This window comes from Prunus persica, chromosome G1 (assembly GCF_000346465.2).
Source record: "Prunus persica cultivar Lovell chromosome G1, Prunus_persica_NCBIv2, whole genome shotgun sequence".
In the NCBI taxonomy this organism is placed as follows: domain Eukaryota; kingdom Viridiplantae; phylum Streptophyta; class Magnoliopsida; order Rosales; family Rosaceae; genus Prunus; species Prunus persica.
In genome coordinates this window covers 39,128,492-39,149,480 of record NC_034009.1, presented here as the reverse complement: position 1 = coordinate 39,149,480, position 20,989 = coordinate 39,128,492, and the positions used below count along the sequence as shown (strand labels likewise).

General features: G+C 39.0%; 3 long non-coding RNA genes across 4 annotated transcripts; 2 read left to right on the top strand and 1 right to left on the bottom strand.

Moving 5' to 3' along the window:
- LOC109946800 lies at positions 1,586-14,429 on the bottom strand. Its single transcript, XR_002269885.1, has 2 exons — positions 14,252-14,429; positions 1,586-2,078 (listed from the first exon to the last, which is right to left on the bottom strand). It is a non-coding gene; the product is annotated as an uncharacterized LOC109946800 (long non-coding RNA).
- Positions 2,121-13,157, top strand: LOC109946801. Of its 2 annotated transcripts, none has more exons than XR_002269887.1 (3): positions 2,121-2,966; positions 3,053-3,117; positions 11,555-13,157. It is a non-coding gene; the product is annotated as an uncharacterized LOC109946801 (long non-coding RNA). The 2 variants fall into 2 exon arrangements; XR_002269886.1 differs by lacking the exon at positions 11,555-13,157 and adding an exon at positions 3,301-4,242 and having other exon boundaries at positions 2,122-2,966.
- On the top strand, positions 18,693-20,275 carry LOC18790219. Its single transcript, XR_002269812.1, has 2 exons — positions 18,693-19,513; positions 19,794-20,275. It is a non-coding gene; the product is annotated as an uncharacterized LOC18790219 (long non-coding RNA).

The following is a 20,989-nucleotide window of genomic DNA, read 5'->3' as shown; positions in this document are numbered from 1 at the left end:
AACCAGTAGCATGCTTTTAACATACAATAGTTCACAGTAAATGGCCTCCGACCTCAAGTAAAAACTTAACATGGGCAATAACAGAGCATCTATTGAATTTAGTTTACAAGAACAGTTGAGTATAAGGAAATTACTCGAAGCCTAATCTACTGATGTAAATGATTCGGCCTTCGAACACCGCTTACAACCTTCCTGGAGCGACTACTGATTGGGGGGCGCAAAACAGAAAATATGTGAGTGGACTTTGTTTTCAAGCATACACATGGTTTTATTGATGAAAGATTTGTGCATATGTTTTAAATGGTATATGTGATATAATATATGTTTGGTTGATGAATTTGATATTCTTATAAACGTTGATAATATATTTTGGGTTTGTATACATTTGAGTATGTTGATATGGATTTTGGAAAATTCTATCTATGTTGTCTATGTATGGAGTATGTGAGTAGTTGATGTCAGATTGTGGAAAGATTGAGTATGAGGGGTTGTTGAGAGAAAATATGTGAGCGTACTATGTAAGTACCATCCCCTTATTACTAGACTTCTCACACGTGGTGTTGGTAGTTCCGGCGTGTGGGAAGAACATGTGATTATTGGTCTCACACGTGGCATTGGTAGTTCCGGCGTGTGAGACACTTCCCATACGTGGCGTTGGTAGTTCCGGCGTATGGGAAGAGTATGTATATTGCTTGGAATCATCACACATGGCGTTGGTAGTTCCGGTGTGTGATGATGTAGTCTGCGCGTGTAGGACTTAGTTTTTAGTATGTGAGCTACACGTGGCATTGGTAGTTCCGACGTGTGAGCTATGGAGTTTCGTCTCCCGGTTGGACCGCTCATCCCTAGCTGCAGGATATATAGCATCTGGAAATCCTGCGGGCTAGCTAAACAATATCCCGGTTGGATTATTTCTCCAGTACATCAGTAATGAGAGAAGTATATGATATATATATACACACACACACACACACACACACACATAGGTGTGAGTGTAAATCCATTAATGTATATGTAGTGGGCTGGCAAGAGCAGTATAAGTTTGGGAATGGAGTCTCGGTTGAGATTTTGGGTTCAATGGGTTGCTAAGATTAATGTTTTTGAGTATTTGATTATGAATTGTGAACCTGCATGTCTTGAGCATTATTATTTACACGGTAGGGTTATTATGTTGTTAACTCCAAAGTTAAGCGAGTTGGGGCCAGAGCAATCTCAGGATGGGTGACCCATTGGGAAGTTGCTCATGAACTCCTAGAAACAAAACCGTGAGGGCAGAGAGGGGGCCCAAAGCGGACAATATTGTGCTATGACGGAACCGATTCCGGGATGTGACAAAATCAAACAACTACATAACTATAAGCCTCTGTTTGGAGTATTTAAAAAAAAAAAAATTTGAATTTGACAGCAAAGTTAAATTGCTTTAAAAAAAACACTAAAAAATATTAAATTGTAAGAATTTGAAATAACTAGATATTAAAATGGATTTGAAATGCCTATATGTAAGTATTCATTTGAAATCCATTTATTTTCTTGATTTCTTTCTTATTCATATCTTGACATACAAAGAATTGCAGTAGTTTAATTAAATAAACAATTTCACCTTAATTATAATGTCATCTAATTCTTTAGGGCGTCTTTTACTATTAGCCCTATAAACAAAGAGGAACATTAATTGACACTCCACTTCTTTAGTTGGGTCTGCCTCTATTAAATCGTTAATGATCACATATCTAATACAGATAGATCTCACATACATTAATTGGTTCCGCTATATTAAAGAGATTGCCATCAAATAGTCAATACTTGTGATTGTTTTCCACCCATCCCCTTCTTAACTACGGCAAAAAAACAAAGCGGAATAAACGGGCCAGTTGAAATAATTAGCATTACTTTTGCATGCGAACTAGTGGATGAATTGGACAGCTCCCACTTGTAGAGTAGAGAATGAAGAAAGTGAAAACTTCCAGAGAACTTATATGCCGTATGTTCCCACTTGTGAAGTTGCGAACCACAGAAAATACAATCTCCATGCGCCTGGCCCTTTCTTTCTTCCTTAATGGACCCGTATCCTTGGACGACTGAATTTTTACGAGAAGAATCACAAAACGAGTCAAATTAGACAACATTTAGAGATGCATGCCACAGCGGAAGATGGAAGAAAGATTCTGAAATATTCTCAAAATTAAGGAAAATATTGTCTTTATTTGGTCGAATTTCCAAATATCCAATTATTTGGTATTTGGTGTTTATTCAAAACGACCCTACCTTGTATTTGCGGTACGAAATAAAAGAAGAAAACGCAAGTCTAACAAGAATTTTTTTAAAAAAAATGCAAAAATGTAAATGACAATATTGCCATTTGACTGAAAGGATGTTAAACAAATGTAGATTTATGGGTGACCACATTCACAGTCATTGATGAGTCACACACAGATGCAAAGTTTAACGAACAATGTCGCACTCTGAACTACAAAGTCAATCCCCATTATATTCGAATCATAGCCACCTTTGGAGAGGGATTTTTTTTTTCTTTCCTCTTTATCCTGTACATCAGTGTTTTTGTCTGAGCGCCTGACAAAACCAAAGGGTGGAGGGTAAGACTCGAATTTCATCGTAATGGGTTCATGTATGTCTAGGGTTACAGAGATTGAAAACACGACAGACCAGACTCTGGAACTGAGAGAATGTCCGGAGGGGGATCCAGAAGGGAAAGGAAGTGAACCAATTCTGCTTCATCCGCACAAGTCCAAGTGGATCTCTGCAACTAAATTTTGTCAACACAGCCACGATGCCGCTAGACCACGGCACTTAATTCTGGTTTCCTCCAACGGGGGTGGAGGGAATCCTGAGACCTTCGCCACAACTGATTTCATCACCTTCGAAAAGTTCGTTATCTTTCCGAGGGAAAACGGGAACATCGGGGTCCAGACATCCCGTGCTAAAGGGACCGGATTCCGAAGAATCAAGTAATTGACCTCTCACTCGTCACTCTTTTGCGTGTTGAAATTTTTAACTGATATAGGTTACTTAACACACACACACATATATATAGGTTGGTCAAATGCTTAACCAGTTTCATTCAGCTCCGATGAGCAAGCAGATACGAGAACCTTGCAGGTAACCTTGAGTTTAATATTTATTCTTCTTTAACGTTGAGATTTTCATTTAATTTTTGTTATGCTTTAGACATTCATTTTTTTATTTTTCTTGCTATGGCTCCATAGTTCATGCCCAATTATGTGTATACATGGTAATTATTTTTTACCTACGGAGTTTTAAATACATCTAAATTACATGCAGGCTGTGAGAGAGACAACTTTGTAAAAACAATAACATTCTCTTTCATGGGCGATATATACCATACCTTATGAAGAAATAAGAATACGTTGTGTTGTCAAAGGACGAAGAACCCAACTATATAGAAACTTAGAGTTTGTTTGGGAGTGATTTTATGACGGCTTACTTATGGACATAAGCACCTCCCGCACACTTCTCCATATAATCTCTTTAAGTGATTTTAATTAAGCCATTTTTAGGAGAAGCACCTCCAATGTGCCTCTCCATAAAATCACTTAAAATAAAAACCACTTAAAGTGATTATATGCAGAAGTGGTTCTCCATAAAAGTAATTATTGGCTTATCCAGAATCACTTTCAAAAAAATTCATATTGTACATAATGTAACGAATAAGCAATGAATATTGTATATATACACTTTTAAGAAGTTGCATTACTCATGTTGTACATAATGTATATATAAACTTTAAATTATTTCTTATGTCTATTACAGCATATTGCATATATTACTTAACACAAGTAGTATTAAGTAATGCACCTACATAACAAACGATCATAATACACCTGCTACACACGAATGCCACTAATTTACCTATACTAATTTGTAGGTGTACTTAGATTAATTTACCTATTTCTCAACCACACAAAAAAATAATTTACCTACACTTGTACATTTTGTTTACCTATACTTCGTAGCACTACTAAAAGATTGGGCTAAAAGTACGATCTAAAGAGCACAAAAATGATATTCATGTCCTTTTGAAACACATTTGACACATGTGTGTAGTGTTTGTGTGATATATGGGGGAAACACAATTGAAATATGGTGGCTTATAGAGCACAAATACTGAAATTGTGTCCCTTTAAGTAACCTACAGAGCATGAATACTTTAAATTATGTCTAGAATAGTTTTAAAAATCTTCATAAAAAATATAAATAAAATAATTTTAAAAAGGCGCCTATCTTCCTTGTAGAAGCTTTTCTCCAAAGGGGAGTGCTAGCAACCTTCTCTCTAACCTTCTCTTTTGGACCTTCTCCCTTTTTTTCTTGACATGTGTCATTCTCCTTACACTTAAAACAATGTCATTAATATATTATATAAATTAACTTTTGCTTTCCAAGTTTACTCTTATTGAATGTGTTGAATGTATTGAATTTATCCAAAAAAAATTCACAACTTTCTTACCATCTTATTAGTTTTTTTCTAACGTCAATTATTTTTTTTAAAAGAAAATATTTGCTTTTAAGAGGAAATGTTTGGGTTTTTTTTTTTTAACACAAGGAAAAAAAAAAGTCCTTTGTGTTTAAAAAAAACAGACATTTCCTCTTTTTTGAAAAAAGCTGACATTTTCTTTATAAAAAACATTGACGTTAAAAAAAAGAAGTAAGATTTAAGGACCCGCCCCGAATTTTCTCAAAATCCGAGACGAACCCTTTGGAATTCCTGACATCACCCCGATGCCAAGCCCACTTACTAAAGGCCGAGACTTCCTGCCGAAATTTCGGGAGAGTCACCCCTATAAATTGGACATTTCCCAAAATTTCAACCTGCATAAAAACACATTTAATATCCACAACTGGCAGCATGCACAATATAATTTCATGCAAATTCTTATAAATGGCCTTCGGCCTTCCAATAATTCTCAAACAACTACCAAACAATTCAAATACAAATTATGACTAATATTTAGTCTGCGGCTGCACCTAATAACCTCAGGCTGCCTACGTACCCTCCTTGAGGGATCAAGCCACACGTAGTTCTTCCCTAAAAACCCAATTCCACACTTGGGCGATGCCTTATTTCATTTCTCTGTATTTCACATATTCTCCCCATACGCCGATACAACCAACGCCACGTATGGGGCCTTTCAACACGCCGGATAAACTACGCCACGTGCGACCATGCCATACTATCATAATATCTCCCCATACACCGGTACAACCAACGCCACGTATGGGGCCTGTCCCAACGCCGGATAACCTACGCTACGCGGGACCTCAATATCATATCACAAATCTCTCCATACGCCGGTACAACCAACGCCACGTATAGGGTCTGTCGACACGCCGGATAACCTACGCCACGTGCGACCTCAACACAATATCACAATAGCTCCCCATACGCCGGTACAACCAACGCCACGTATGAGGCCTGTCTCAACGCCGGATAACCTACGCCACGTGAGACCTGAACATCATATTACGAATCTCCCCATACGCCGGTACAACCAACGCCACGTATGCGGTCTGTCCCAACGCCGGATAACCTACGCCACGTGGGACCTAACTTTCACTTGGTGGTGCATGTAGTGAATCCAACATCCGGGGAGGTACCTAAAGTAGTGCGTATAGCACTCCAAACTGACATTCTAGACTCTGTTGTACCCTTGTACAACCATATATAACCTATAATTATATAAATTAATTCTAATATTGTGTAATCCTCCACAATCATCTAGCACCAGATAATCCCTCCCTAGAAAGGTGAGATTACCCCAGGAGACTCACGGTCAACCAAGGGTCAAACTACTCTAACCCTGGTCAACCGGACCTGCAGAACCCACGACTTCCAATTTCGGATCTGAAAGTCCCTATGGGTTCTACCAGGTATAGGACACTTATCCTGCAAGTTTGGTTCAGATCAGACGGTCGGATTTCTCACGATCGCATGATCTGACGGTTAATATAAAATATAAACTTTAAATTATTATTCGGAACATCCGGGGCTCCGATTCACGATCCGTGAATTCCTACACGATCCTAAAATTACCTAGATTAACATATATTAAATTTGGGACCATCCGACGGTCCCAACCTATCGAACCCGGATAACGCACAATATGCGAATATCCGTTCGACAGTCAAACGATGTCCGAATTGAGATCCGCGAAATCCTACGCACTCGTGACAACCTAAGGATCTCATCGGAATACATCACTACTTTTTCTGCAGTGCCCACGCGCCGCCGCACGCGCCGGCAGCGCGTGGTGCCCAAAGCGATAACGCTTCGCCGAAAAATCTCAAAATCACGGCTCCAAACTCCTACCCTAGGTATAACACCCTATTTGGAGCCACTTTTGTTCTTGGACCTACCCCAAAAAGTGGCCGGAAATGGCCGATCACGGCGGCCGAAATTTCGACCGATTTTCAATTCGAAAATCGAGTTGCCTACGCTAAGAATCGATCTAATCCTACCCAACCATCAGCTAGAGCAGCTCGAGAGGTTCAAAATCCATACATGGGTCGACGGAATTGGTGGCCGGAGGAGGGAGATCGACGGCGTTGAAGTTCCGGCGACATCCGGGCGAAAATCGCCATTTTCCGGCGGCTGGAGCGGCGGCCGATGGCGGGGATGGGCTGGGTCGTGACGCCGAGGTCGAGCCGGTTCTTTTGACACCGGCCCTGTCCGCAGCCGCGGCCGGTGGCCGGAGTTACGAAGAGAGAGAGAGGAGAGGCCGACGGGAGAGAGAGAGAGAAGTCGCGGGAGAGAGAGAGAGAGAGAGAGAGAGAGAGAGAGAGAGAAAAAAAAAAATCTGAGTTTTTATAAAAAATCCCATTTCGAAATATTTATGATTGTGCCACTGGGCTTCTTTTGACCATATCTCTCTCGTTACAACTCCAATTCGAGCCCACTACGTGTCTATGAACTCGTCTCAGTACGACCCATCCAAAAATACTAGTCACTGCCCCAAACTCTCTCCGGTTAAAAATATGACTAAAATACCCTTAAATAATTAAATAATTAAATAAGGGTTAAATTCGGGGTCGGGGTGTTACAATCTACCCCCCTTATAAAAATTTCATCCCCGAAATTTCCTACCTGTCATTCGAAGGGTTGTGAGCATGGGGCCCGCATCTACCACTCGGGTTCCCAAGTTCCTTCTCCACAACCGTGTTGGCGACCAAGCCAAAAGAGCAAACAGAGAAAGAGAAGTCTCCTTCTCCAACTAAGAATACCCTCTATGGCGAGCTCGCGTAGGAGAGCAAGGAGGAAGAACCCTAATGTTCCACTCCTGTCAATCGCGACATTCAAGCCCACGCGAATGAAGTACGGTTCCACCCAACTCCACTACTTCTCCCTTTAATTTGCTAACACGATTCTTTGAGAGAAAAGTCAGAAAGGATCATTTTTACCGAATTGTAATCATCGTCGATCTCTCTCGACCATGATCCATTTCTGATTCCAATGAAAGATCTCTACTCAAACGTGCTCACGTGAGATGACACCCCAAAGTACTCTCTCCATCTCTATAGGTAGGATTTCTCAATCCATCTGGGTCTCGTCCTTAGACTTGACCACAGTATTCCCACCACACACGAGCCTCTTTCTGTAAGAGAATTAAGGCTATTTTAATCTTTTCCACACTTGTGATTTCGATTATTCTAACACCACCTTTCAGATCTTGGATCCCTTGATCCAATGTCAGGGAGTTGCTCCTCCTAGAGAAAGGTTGTGCTCTTAGTATCTTCAACTCTATGCTCTAGGCACACAGTCGAAAATTAGCAACATGTTCAGGCAATGGAGGATCCCTAGAAGCAGGTTGATCAACTCCCTACCTCCCGCTTATGCGGACTCAACGGACAACTTTGTCATAGGGACATCCAACTGTACCATAAGTACAGGTCTTACCCTATGCAAACTTTCGGCTTCTATTCGCAATCTTCCGGAACTTCTGAAACAACCACTGTCTGTGGTAAAGCTCCAGCCCTTCCTATGCTCCGGCGGCCTATGTATCTTTCCTCTGTGAAATAATTTGACTTTTGTGACGTCTTTAACGTCGCAAATGTACCATTCCGAGATGGAACCCATTTTTGATCCCCACAATTTAAGGATGCACATAAAGTGCAGGGTCCACAGGGAATTGAACCTAAAGCTCTGATACCAAATTGTCACATCCCGGGATCGGCTCTGCCGTAGCACGATATTGTCCGCTTTGGGCCCCCCTCTCTGCCCTCACAGTTTTGTTTCTGGGAGCTCACGAGCAACTTCCCAGTGGGTCACCCATCTTGGGATTGCTCTAGCCCCCAACTCGCTTAACTTCGGAGTTCCTACGACTCCAAAGCCAGTGAGCTCCCAAAAGGCCTCGTGCTAGATGGATGCGGATGTGCACATATAAGGCACATCACCCCCTCTCCGTTGGTTGATGTGGGATCTTACAATTGTAACACCCCGACCCCGAATTTATCCCTTATTTAATTATTTAATTATTTAAGGGTATTTTAGTCATATTTTTAACCGGAGAGAGTTTGGGGCAGTGACTAGTATTTTTGGATAGGTCGTACTGAGACGAGTTCATAGACACGTAGTGGGCTCGAATTGGAGTTGTAACGAGAGAGATATGGTCAAAAGAAGCCCAGTGGCACAATCGTAAATATTTCGAAATGAGATTTTTATAAAACTCAGATTTTTTTTTCTCTCTCTCTCTCTCTCTCCCGCGACTTCTCTCTCTCTCTTCCGTCGGCCTCTCCTCTCTCTCTCTTCGTAACTCCGGCCACCGGCCGCGGCTGCGGACGGGGCCGGTGTCAAAAGAACCGGCTCGACCTCGGCGTCACGACCTAGCCCATCCCCGCCATCGGCCGCCGGAAAATGGCGATTTTCGTCCGGATGTCGCCGGAACTTCAACGCCGTCGATCTCCCTCCTCCGGCCACCAATTCCGTTGACCCAGTATGGATTTTGAACCTCTCGAGCTGCTCTAGCTGATGGTTGGGTAGGATTAGATCGATTCTTAGCGTAGGCAACTCGATTTTCGAATTGAAAATCGGTCGAAACTTCGGCCGCCGTGATCGGCCATTTCTGGCCACTTTTTGGGGTAGGTCCAAGAACAAAAGTGGCTCCAAATAGGGTGTTATACCTAGGGTAGGAGTTTGGAGCCGTGGTTTTGAGATTTTTCGGCGAAGCGTTATCGCTTTGGGCACCCACGCGCTGCCGGCGCGTGCGGTGGCGCGTGGGCACTGTAGAAAAAGTAGCGATTGTTCTGATGAGATCCTTAGGTTGTCACGAGTGCGTAGGATTTCGCGGATCTCAATTCGGACATCGTTTGACTGTCGAACGGATATTCGCATATTGTGCGTTATCCGGGTTCGATAGGTTGGGACCGTCGGATGGTCCTAAATTTAATATATGTTAATCTAGGTAATTCTAGGATCGTGTAGGAATTCACGGATCGTGAGTCGGAGCCCCGGATGTTCCGAATAATAATTTATAGTTTATATTTTATATTAACCGTCAGATCATGCGATCATGAGAAATCCGACCGTCTGATCTGAACCAAACTTGCAGGATAAGTGTCTTTTACCTGGTAGAACTCATAGGGACTTTCGGATCCGAAATTGGAAGTCGTGGGTTCTGCAGGTCCAGTTGACCAAGGTTAGAGTAGTTTGACCCTTGGTTGACCGTGAGTCTCCTGGAGTAATCTCACCTTTCTAGGGGGGATTATCTGGTGCTAGATGATTGTGGAGGGTTACACAATATTAGAATTAATTTATATAATTATAAGTTATATATGGTTGTACAAGGGTACAACAGAGTCTAGAATGTCAGTTTGGAGTGCTATACGCACTACTTTAGGTACCTCCCCGGATGTTGGATTCACTACATGCACCACCAAGTGAAAGTTAGGTCCCACGTGGCGTAGGTTATCCGGCGTTGGGACAGACCCCATACGTGGCGTTGGTTGTACCGGCGTATGGGGAGATTCGTAATATGATGTTCAGGTCTCACGTGGCGTAGGTTATCCGGTGTTGAGACAGGCCTCATACGTGGCGTTGGTTGTACCGGCGTATGGGGAGCTATTGTGATATTGTGTTGAGGTCGCACGTGGCGTAGGTTATCCGGCGTGTCGACAGACCCCATACGTGGCGTTGGTTGTACCGGCGTATGGGGAGATTTGTGATATGATATTGAGGTCCCGCGTGGCGTAGGTTATCCGGCGTTGGGACAGGCCCCATACGTGGCGTTGGTTGTACTGGCGTATGGGGATATATTATGATAGTATGGCATGGTCGCACGTGGCGTAGGTTATTCGGCGTGTTGACAGGCCCCATACGTGGCGTTGGTTGTACCGGCGTATGGGGAGAATATGTGAAATACAGAGAAATGAAATAAGGCATCGCCCAAGTGTGGAATTGGGTTTTTAGGGAAGAACTACGTGTGGATTGATCCCTCAAGGAGGGTACGTAGGCAGCCTGAGGTTATTAGGTACAGCCACAGATTAAATATTAGTTATAATTTGTATTTGAATTGTTTGGTAGTTGTTTGAGAATTATTGGAAGGCCGAAGGCCATTTATGAGAATTTGCATGAAATTATATTGTGCATGCTGCCAGTTGTGGATATTAAATGTGTTTTTATGCAGGTTGAAATTTTGGGAAATGTCCAATTTATAGGGGAGACTCTGCCGAAATTTCGGCAGGAAGTCTCGACCTTTAGTAAGTGGGCTTGGCATCGGGGTGATGTCAGGAATTCCAAAGGGTTCGTCTCGGATTTTGAGAAAATTCGGGGCGGGTCCTTAAATTTGGTATCAGAGCCACTCTGCCGTGTGGTGTGAGTGTGCCGACAAGGACGTCGGGCCCTTAAGGGGGGTGGATTGTAAGATCCCACATCAACCAACGGAGAGGGGGTGATGTGCCTTATATGTGCACACCCGCATCCATCTAGCACGAGGTCTTTTGGGAGCTCACTGGCTTCGGAGTCGTAGGAACTCCGAAGTTAAGCGAGTTGGGGCCTAGAGCAATCCCAGGATGGGTGACCCACTGGGAAGTTGCTCGTGAGCTCCCAGAAACAAAACCGTGAGGGCAGAGAGGGGGGCCCAAAGCGGACAATATCGTGCTACGGCAGAGCCGATCCCGGGATGTAACAAAGAAAGTTGTGAAATTATTTTGGATAAATTGAATACATTTAATAAGGGTAAACTTGGAAAGCAAAAGTTAACTTGTATAATATATTAATGACATTGTTTTAAGTGTAAGGAGAATGACACATGTCAAGCAAAAAAGGAAAAAGGTCCAAAAAAGAAGGTTAGAGAGAATGTTGCTAGCATTTCTCCTCTCGAAATATCTCATTGAAAATGAATATATTAAAGATAAGCATGCCAACAACACGCACGCCTATTTCATTGAGAAAAACACATGCCTCTCTCTTGTCTTCTTTTCATCTTTCTATTTTCCATTTTTTTTTGTTTTTATTTTCTCCCTCACTGTTTTTTATGTTCTTTTCTTTTTCCTTCTTCTTCTTCCTTTCTCTGTCTTTACATTACAGTTTTTTGAAACACATTTGACGTTGAAATCCTCTCACTCTTTGCAACCTTTATCCGGATATTGACTGCCTAAATTCTTGGTGAGTGTGCTGCATTTGCTACTACCATTGCCATTGCAACTGCTATTTCTTTGAGAATTTTGTTGTGCTCCTCAATTAAATTTGGTTTTATTTGATTTCTTGTAATTCTTTGGCATTTTGGATTTTCTTCACTGAATCCGATTGTATGCAATTTTGAAATGGGAAGATGAAGATGTCGAGAATTGAAAGAAGAAGAAAGCATATGGAGACTGGAAGATGCTATTGTCAAGAGGAACTTTTGTAAATCTGTAAAATATGTAGATACTCATAGTTGTACAAAGAATTATTGTAACAAAATTTATTTGTTTTTGGTATTTGAGTTTTTTTTAAATTTTTAAATTTTTTATTATAAAAGTTTGCATTTTTAGCCACAGTTATTTGTGTCCATATTGAATAAAATATATTATTTTAATATTCTCCAAGAGTTGATAAAGAGGTAGAGTATAGGTGGGGCACAGCTACCATCTTAGTCATTTATCAAAAGAGTTTTTCTATTTAAATCTCATACTTCTCTTTGTTCACTCCATATTCTAAGTTCACCCTGACTTCTAATTCAAATTTTCTCAATTCTAAGAAAACCCCACTATTTTCCCAAACTACCCCTAAATACACACCCAACAGAAGAAAAAAAATTAAAAAAAACTCATCAACTTTACACCCCACACCCCACACATCGCTATCTTATTCCTCACCACTCTAAGTGCATCCCAACCTCAGAATTACAGCAAATATTTAATCACAACATCCTCAATAATTCTGGGAGGAGTCCCAAACCAAGAAATAAACTCACATTACATACCTCAATTGATGACCCACAAGCCACTATTTGCATACCGTGCTTCGGGTTTATGAAGAGAAGATGAGAGTGTAGTAGGTTTCTTGGATTGAAAGAGAAGAGTAATATAGCAATAGGGTGTAGATGAGTTTGTGTTTTTCTAAAACTTAATATGAAGAGTGGTGGGGTGTGTGGGTGTATAGATGTACTAGGGTTAAGTATTAAGTCAGATGATATTTTTTGTCTTTTTACACAACAATAAAACTTAAGAGCTTAATGATTTAAGTATTGAGGTAAACAAAGAAAAGTGTGGGGTTTAAATAGAAAAACTCTATCACAATATAAGCACAAATGCTTCATTTGTGCTTTAATTGTCTGACACGAACTGATGAATTTGTGCTCTATAAGCAATGTAAACTCCTATACTAGAGACCAACAACTTCATAGTGGCTGCACCGTAAGTATTTTCATAGAGCACAATTATTCATGTTCTTTGACATAAAGAGCACAAATGGAATTCGTGCTTTTACCGCAGTTTTCTAGTAGTGTAGGTAAGCTAAATACAAAATATCCTATGGTTTTACCTATGCTAATTCGTAGATATACTAATTTACAAAATATCATACTAATTTACCTACATATATGTACTTGTACATATTAATTTATCAGCACTTAAACAGATTATTAATTTACCTATACTAATTCATAAGTATACTAATTTATAAATATCATACTAAATTTACCTATATTTTGCAGGTACACTAATTTACTTAGATTAATTTACCTACGCTTGCACAGAATGTTTACCTATAGTTGTAGATATGCTAAATACAAAATATATGAATGCTATTATACACATATGGATCCCCAAAAAAAAACCCATAATATATTGTAATTAGGAATTTTGGTTTTTATTTTTTTTATTTAACAACTTACCCTTTGTATAATAATATTGTAATTAGGATTTCTTTCGTTATGTAATTATTTTAGAATTTACCACATTGTACATCTTTATAAATACCTTCATATTAAAAATAATATATCTGCAAATTATCATATACTTTGTTTGGCACAAAAGACAACCATCGCTGCTCAAAATTTTCTTGGGCATAAGGTTGCGGGTGACTTAAAAGTCCATTTACATATAATGTTAGTTATTCTCTGCTCCTTAGTATGTCCAGGCGTCATCCTATTATTCGTATGTATTATAAGTTGGCAAATGCCCAGTGCTACCTAATAATTTCCCCAAGTTTGGAATTGGACAATTTATGGAAATAAGGATTCCTATGGGTCAGAATAATATAGTTGATTAGATTCATTGTAATGGATCGAGGTCTCCTTTGTTTATATATATAGTTATTCTCTCATTCGGATATCCGTAACGTCCTAACGTTCGTATAGAAAAATTCCTCTACTAAAAATGTTGGAAATAGCCCCCGTATTTTCCCTACTGAATTGCAGCCCAATGGCTACGATTGGAAAGCCATGTGTAAGCAAACTTCGGCCCAGAATTGTTTGAAAAACTACAAGAATTAGCTTTATTCAAGGTGCGCTTATGGAGAGGCGAATATAGTTGCATTGCAGATGAACTTGCAAAGGTAGGACACAACCAAACTAATCCTCATATATGATTTTCTAATTGGCCTTCTTATATGTAGAACCTCAAGTTATGTATGTATAATTGAAAGGAATGAACACAGAGTTGTCGAAAATAGAACAATGGACAACAATTATAACGCTAGTTTTCGTAGCAAATTAAAGTAAAAGAATTTCAGAGCAAGACCCGGCACCCTAAATACAGTACTCAAATGCTGTCTTTAAAGACAATCAGGAAAATGAGTTACCTGAGCCGCCAACCAAATATAGGTCCTCTTTTGGTCACCTGCCCATCCAACTGGTTTTGGTGAAAAATTTGTCAGAAGAGTTTATGGACAAATAAGTGGACGAGAGAAAGAGAATGAAAAGTCTTGGCTCATGTTTGATTTGTTTGAAGCTGCCAAATCCTGCCTTGCAAGAAAAGATCCTACGTCTTCAAAAACCAGTCCTCTCTGTGGACACTATTAGATTTGGAGGGAAACTGAGTTGATAACATAGGCATATGTGGCTGTTTCTTATTGGGTGGTCACACCAAATCCAATCATCTGACCTGGCATCATGCTATTTTTAAATATTCGAGTTGGAACACCAAAAATCAGGTGAAGATTATTCTGCATCTGTTACAGGAGGTTTTGGACAAAATAAATAAGGTGTTGTTATTTTCACCCTCATGACTTCTAAGGACTTACGAAAAAAATTAAAGTCACGTAATCCACTTATTGTACCGTTTGAAAAAAAAAAAACAAAAAGAACTAGCCCAATGGCTCACATTTTTCTTATATTAGATTAAAAAACTAAAAGATCCAGAAAATCAAAATATATATTAGAATATCGTTTGTATAAAAATAAATAAATAAATAAATAAGTTGTTGCCAATGCCATGCAGTGCCATATGTTTCTTAGAAGGAAGATTTTATTAGAATCTATCTTTATATATATATATATAGTAGTAAAGGAGGAGGTTGCTCTACACTTTGCATATTCTTATACATCTTTAGCTCTTTTAGTGTGAGTGCATTATCCACTTCTGTGCGTGTGCTGCATACTGATGGCTAACAATCCATGTCCAACAAATGTGGAGAAAGAAAATATAGAGAAAAGAAAAGAGGAGCTACGAACTATATTTGAGAACCAGAGTGATCGTGTAAAACATCTTCAAACCAGTGCCTTCACCCTTGCAAACTACTACTTCGTTTTTCAAGGAGTTATTTTGGGGGGCATTGCCAATGTTAGATGCTCAGATCGTTGGTTCTTTTTCAGTCTCTCTCTAATAGCGGCCATACTTAATCTGTTTTCATTGATTGTAATTGGAGGGAATTATAAAAGAAGCCTCATGCATAGAGACAATACCATCCTGGAACGCGATCAATTGCAAAGTACTCAGGCCAAGCAAAATTATTCACATAATTCAGACAGAAGATCCGAGAATTCTCCAAAAATACAAGTTTCTGAATGTGAACCAAGTCCTTCAGCGCCAACACAACATCAAGAGGCTGCTTCCCTAGATCCTAGAAGCCTACAACAAGCTTCTGAACTGAGACCAACTACTTCAGTGCCAAGACAACATCAACAGGTTGCTTCTCAAGATCCTGAAAGCGCTTGGTCCGCTCATGTTGATAAATATAAAAAAATTCTACGTGCTATCTACTTCCAAATTTGCATTGGTCTCTTTGTAAGCTTTGCCATCATCGTGCTTGTGGGTTGCTGGACCATTCCCTGTAGGGAAGCTCACCATGGCAAGTACCCCAGTGAGAAGTGCATTAGGCTTTGTGAAGGCACCGAGTGTATAAGCATCTGCACCCAATACTAGGGCTTCTTCAGTAGTGAAGTGTACGTTGATCAACAATAAATTCTGGGTTTCACCCTCCACTTATCAATGCCACTACAGTTGGAGTTCGTGCTAGTCAATTGCAATGTTTTGTATGATTTTGTGTGATAACGATTTACCAAGAAAACCAAGTCTAAGGAACATACTATGTGGCAATTTAAACACATCAGTTAGAGATGCTTTAAGAATATATGTGACTTTTCTAAGTGTTATTTCTTAACATTCCTAAAATATATAACATAGTAGTGTTAGTTCAATTATTTTTTATATTATCGCGTATCATAAGAAAAAAAATATTAATAGTCAAGTGGCACGTGCTGATGTGCTAAAGACATTAATGTCTAATAGCTAATAAACATGATTATTTGCTATTAGATACTAATTTTGCCTTTAGCCACCCACCCATGCTTAAGGTCTCTCGACACAAATTTTTCTTTGTCTTGACCCAAGCACGCATCACATCATGCAACTCGATGCCATGCATTAAATAAAGACCACATAAAGTATAAGATTCTGATGAATTTAGGCCTTTAATACACATGAATGACAAAAAAAAAAAACACCTTATAATCATCAAGCTAAGACAGTTTCGACTTAGCAAAATCAAACTATAAGCCTCAGTTTGGATTTTTTAAAAGAATGAATTTGGATTTGATAATTATGATGTCATCTAAATCTCTAGATTTAAAATCAGTTCATCAGAATGGACCCGGACATGGCCATAATTATTTAACAAACGAAGTAAAAAAACTAAGGGAGATAAACGGGCCAATTGACTTGGAATCGTCTTGGTCTTTGTTCCTGGCTTCGCTGTCTTTCTTTTCTTCTTCTTTTTTCCATCGATAGTACTGTTCGATAATTAAAGTTTGTTTTGTCTTTCCAATTGAAATTTGAATGGATGGTACAGACAGCTCCGACTTGTAGAGATTGAAAGCAATTGAACGCAGAGAAGGCACTGCATCTGATCCGCAATTCATATGCTGACAAATCTTTCTGGGTCTTCCTTTTCGTTTGCGTTCCCTGTTAGGTCTCCCTTGCTTTCTCTTGTCCTTGTCTCTCATTTTCGTTTAAGATTGACAGCTTGTTTGCTTTCATATTGGGCTTGCTTGGTAGATGCGTGGTGTGTGTAGACATAGAAATTTTGGTAGAATAGAAATTCACTAATTTTGTCAACAATCGAAAAATCAAAATTCTGAACAAACTTTGGGTCCAATATGAAATGCAAGTGGCGCATGATTAGTCAAATGATGCTTTCATCTGTAGAGACGCAGGTTCATGTCCTCACTTAGCTCAAACCTTTTGCAAGTCAGAAAACCCTCCGGCCAAACAAAATACCATATAGTCTTCTTGAGAAAGTTCTGGTAGAAATCCCCAAATACAACAAACACATATCAATTTCTTGATCAACCATCCAATCAAGAATAAGTGCTCGTCATCCCCCGAACTTTGATTCTATTGGATCCTTGAAATATAGACATATGAGTTTTGTGGAAAGGTCATGGTCAAATTGGATGGAAGGAAGAGTATAAGAAAAGTAATTGTTTACAAAGATCATAACATGGAACCAAAAGAATGAAATAAAAGAAATCACAAATTAGAAATAAAGAATTCTGTGCAGTAATCCTCTGATATATATATATATATATATATATATATATATATATATATATATATTTTAAGACTTTTCCTATTGAGAGGATCGATAATATGCTAATTAAACTCAGACACATTATATGGATGCTAGGATTCGAACATAAGATCTTGCATTGGGAGATCAATTATTCCAAACCGCTACATTTGTGGGTCCTTTGCAATCCTTTGAGATTGTACCCAACTGATCTTAGTATAGAGCATAAGCTAAGTCAGCTTATATAGCTTTACCACTATACTGGCACCTGGCCCTCTTAACTAACTACACATTAATCATCATTATGGTGGATGGCAAACGTACAAAGGAACACTAATTAATAGCTTTTTTGTTCAGAAAAGAAGGGTGGATCAAAAAGATAATCAAAACAGTCATTCAGGTCAAGTTTTGCATCATCCAAGTTTCTATCTCTACCCAAAAGAACACTCACTTCTCTCGCTCTATTTCATGGACCAGTTTCGCTCTTAATCCTTTGAGTGTGTCAGCTTTACTTTCCTTCTTATTTTATGTGTTTAAATATATATAGCTTCAGTTGAGGGATCCCTTAAATAAGTTTATTTAAGGGACATCCTTATAAGACCTACTTCGTATTATATTTCACTAACCAAAACCGTCTATTTTGTATATATTCAATCAAAGATCATCTCTACAAAAAAATCACTTCAATCCAATATCGTTTGACCACTCAATTGAATTATTGAAATTTTAATACTTTCTTGAAGTATAGTGTTAATTGATTTTGTATGACACAATTGGATGTCGAAACGGTTTTCGATTTGTCTAATTTTTTGCAAGAATAATCTATGAATGTAGACTTAAAAAAATAAATAGTTCAGATTGTTATAAACAATTTGTAAGGGACCCTAAAGGATGTCCCTCAAATAAAATTATTTGATAGATCCCTCAATAAAAAGGGACTTTTATATATATATATATATACATATATTTTATAAAGACTGGGCAGGGTGGTGGCTATGGCAGATCTTGGGTGGGAGAAGATTAGATGGTGGGTTTGGTTTCTGGTCCTATATTTGAAGTCTTTTTTGTATAGATAAATACGAGAGTGGTGTTCACGGACAATCAGCAAGGGTAAAATCGGAACTTAAAAACTATGGTATTTCATTTTTATTTGGCACAGAGACAGGCTAAATTTGGGACAGAGACAGGGAGTGGAAAAACTTGTATATAACGTGATTGGTTGGATATGGTGATATACAAGTTCTTCTCGTAAGGGAGATGTATATTCAACTCCGAAAGGGACAACAGGTTTGGAGAATGCCTTTCAATATAAACCAGGTATAGTGCGATTGCCTTTAAAATAAAAATCACTGAAATTCCATCTCTAACTTCAATTTGTAGTCACTCGTTTGGAACAAGAGTCTGCTTACTATCTTCAATTTGTACACAAAACTTAACAAGAACGAAACATGGATCCAGAAGAGCAAACGGACATGCAATCCATCAAATTAGCTTCCCTTGAAGAAAAACAACACAAAAAAGTCAGATATTATGAAACAACGACGATAAAGCTGGTCATCGCTTATATTTTCTTCCAAGCTGTTATATTCTTGTCTGTTTTTCTCCAAAACCCAGCCATCATCTCCTGCCAGCATTGGTGGATTCCGTTCAGCCTCTCGTCTCTGATTACTTTCATCTTTTCCATAAGCTTCACCAGATTCGCCAGCAAGTTGGAACGTATACAACACCAGCACGACATCACTGTCATGGAGCGAGATTCGAATCACCACCGAAAAATGCTCCAACAAAGAGATCCAACCAATACTCATGATCTGCTTCAGCAACAGCAACAGATTTTGAAGGGCGATGTTGTGGACGTTTATCAGAGAAATGGCTTCATTTACTTGGTATTTGCTGCCCTTCTTGTCTACACGGTTATCATCTTAATAGCCTGTCGATTCGTTATCTGTAAAGACTGATTCCATAAACCAGTCTTAAGAGCATCTCTAAGGGATTATGCAAAGGAGCAGGAAAATAAGGCTTGCCCAGCCACGTCAGTTTTCTCCTCCTCCTACGGTAAGTGTTTTGGAATTTTGGAAAACATAAACGTTTAGCTGTTTTTCTTTATGTTTACATTTTTGCCTTTATCAAGTTTATATGTTTTTCGTAGAGGTTGCCCTACTCCCTATTTCATTACCGAATTAGTAGAAATCATGTCTCATAATCATCATATCTGAGTGTAGTACTGGTTAAAATAAATGAGACCGCGATTGTATTTGAGTTCGAATAAATGAAAAGTTTTTATGTTTATTTGTAAAAAGTTTCATAAACAATTGAAGTTCTTTGATATATGCAGTGGCGCTGATTTCTAGTTGTAATTAAATGGTAGAGCTTGCAAGGAAGACTTCACTGTGAAAGTTAACAATTGAGAGCTTGTGAATAAAAAAGACAACAGCATCTAGAGAAAGTAGCAGACAGCATATGTTGCCCCAAAATCTAACCTGAGCAACAATCTCAGCAGACAGCATAATCAGTATAGCAATGCTCTACGCTCCAACAAAAGCTTAATTCAAATGCGAAATTCAAGTCTTGTTTTTTGGACGATTTAATTTCCCGGTGACTGTCATCTGAACGCTTCGTATCTAATTAACATGATCTCAACATTGTTCGTTAAAGCAAAAAACACGAGCTTCTGAGAATTTAGATAATGTTCTTTACTTCATATTAAAGTGGTGAGTGTGAATTCCACAGTGACAAATCAAATGATTTTGCATTGCCAGTTGGTTTTATGATGGAATCTCATATTGTAATATGATATCAGAGCAAGATATTCACACACCCCACATGCTTAGATTAAGCAAATGATGCAATTAGCCAAAATCCAACAAATTTGAGAGAGCAATGAGGGATGGAGGAGGGAGCCCAGATTTTAAGTGAAAGACAATTATGGCGCATTAAGGAAGCCTCAATGGCAAAAGAATTCTCCGTATAATAGAGTAAGGCTGTCAGCGTTACGATTGATCTATCTGCTTGCGTGATTCACGTGGGAGGGCAATTTTGTAGAATTTTCTCATATAATAATGTGCCGTTGAAATTTCAATTTTTTTTTTAGTCAACAAGGGTACACTACAAAAAAAAAAAAAGGTGTCAACAGTTACCATTATTTGATGACATTTATTTGGATGACTAAAGACTTTAGTCACTATAATTTGATGACATTTGCTGGAATGGAGCTTTTTGGTTGGGTTGTGCTCTTTGGGTCTGGCTGGTTCGTAATTTTGAGAATTATGGGTTTTCATTTCTTCTTGTTATTACATAGACCAGTCAGTCTCAAAGAAAAAGTAGGCTTTCAATTTCTAGTATAAACCGATCCCACTATAAAGCCCAGCCTTTGAACCGGGCGGTTCAATTATATAGGGCCCACTACATGACAATTTTGGACCAGTCGGCCCATATCATTGGAATTTGAGGGTGAATGCATCATCCTTTACTAGGTTTGGGGTCAGCGTGTGAGGTTTAAAAAAAAATAATTTTTTAATAGTTTTGGGCTCT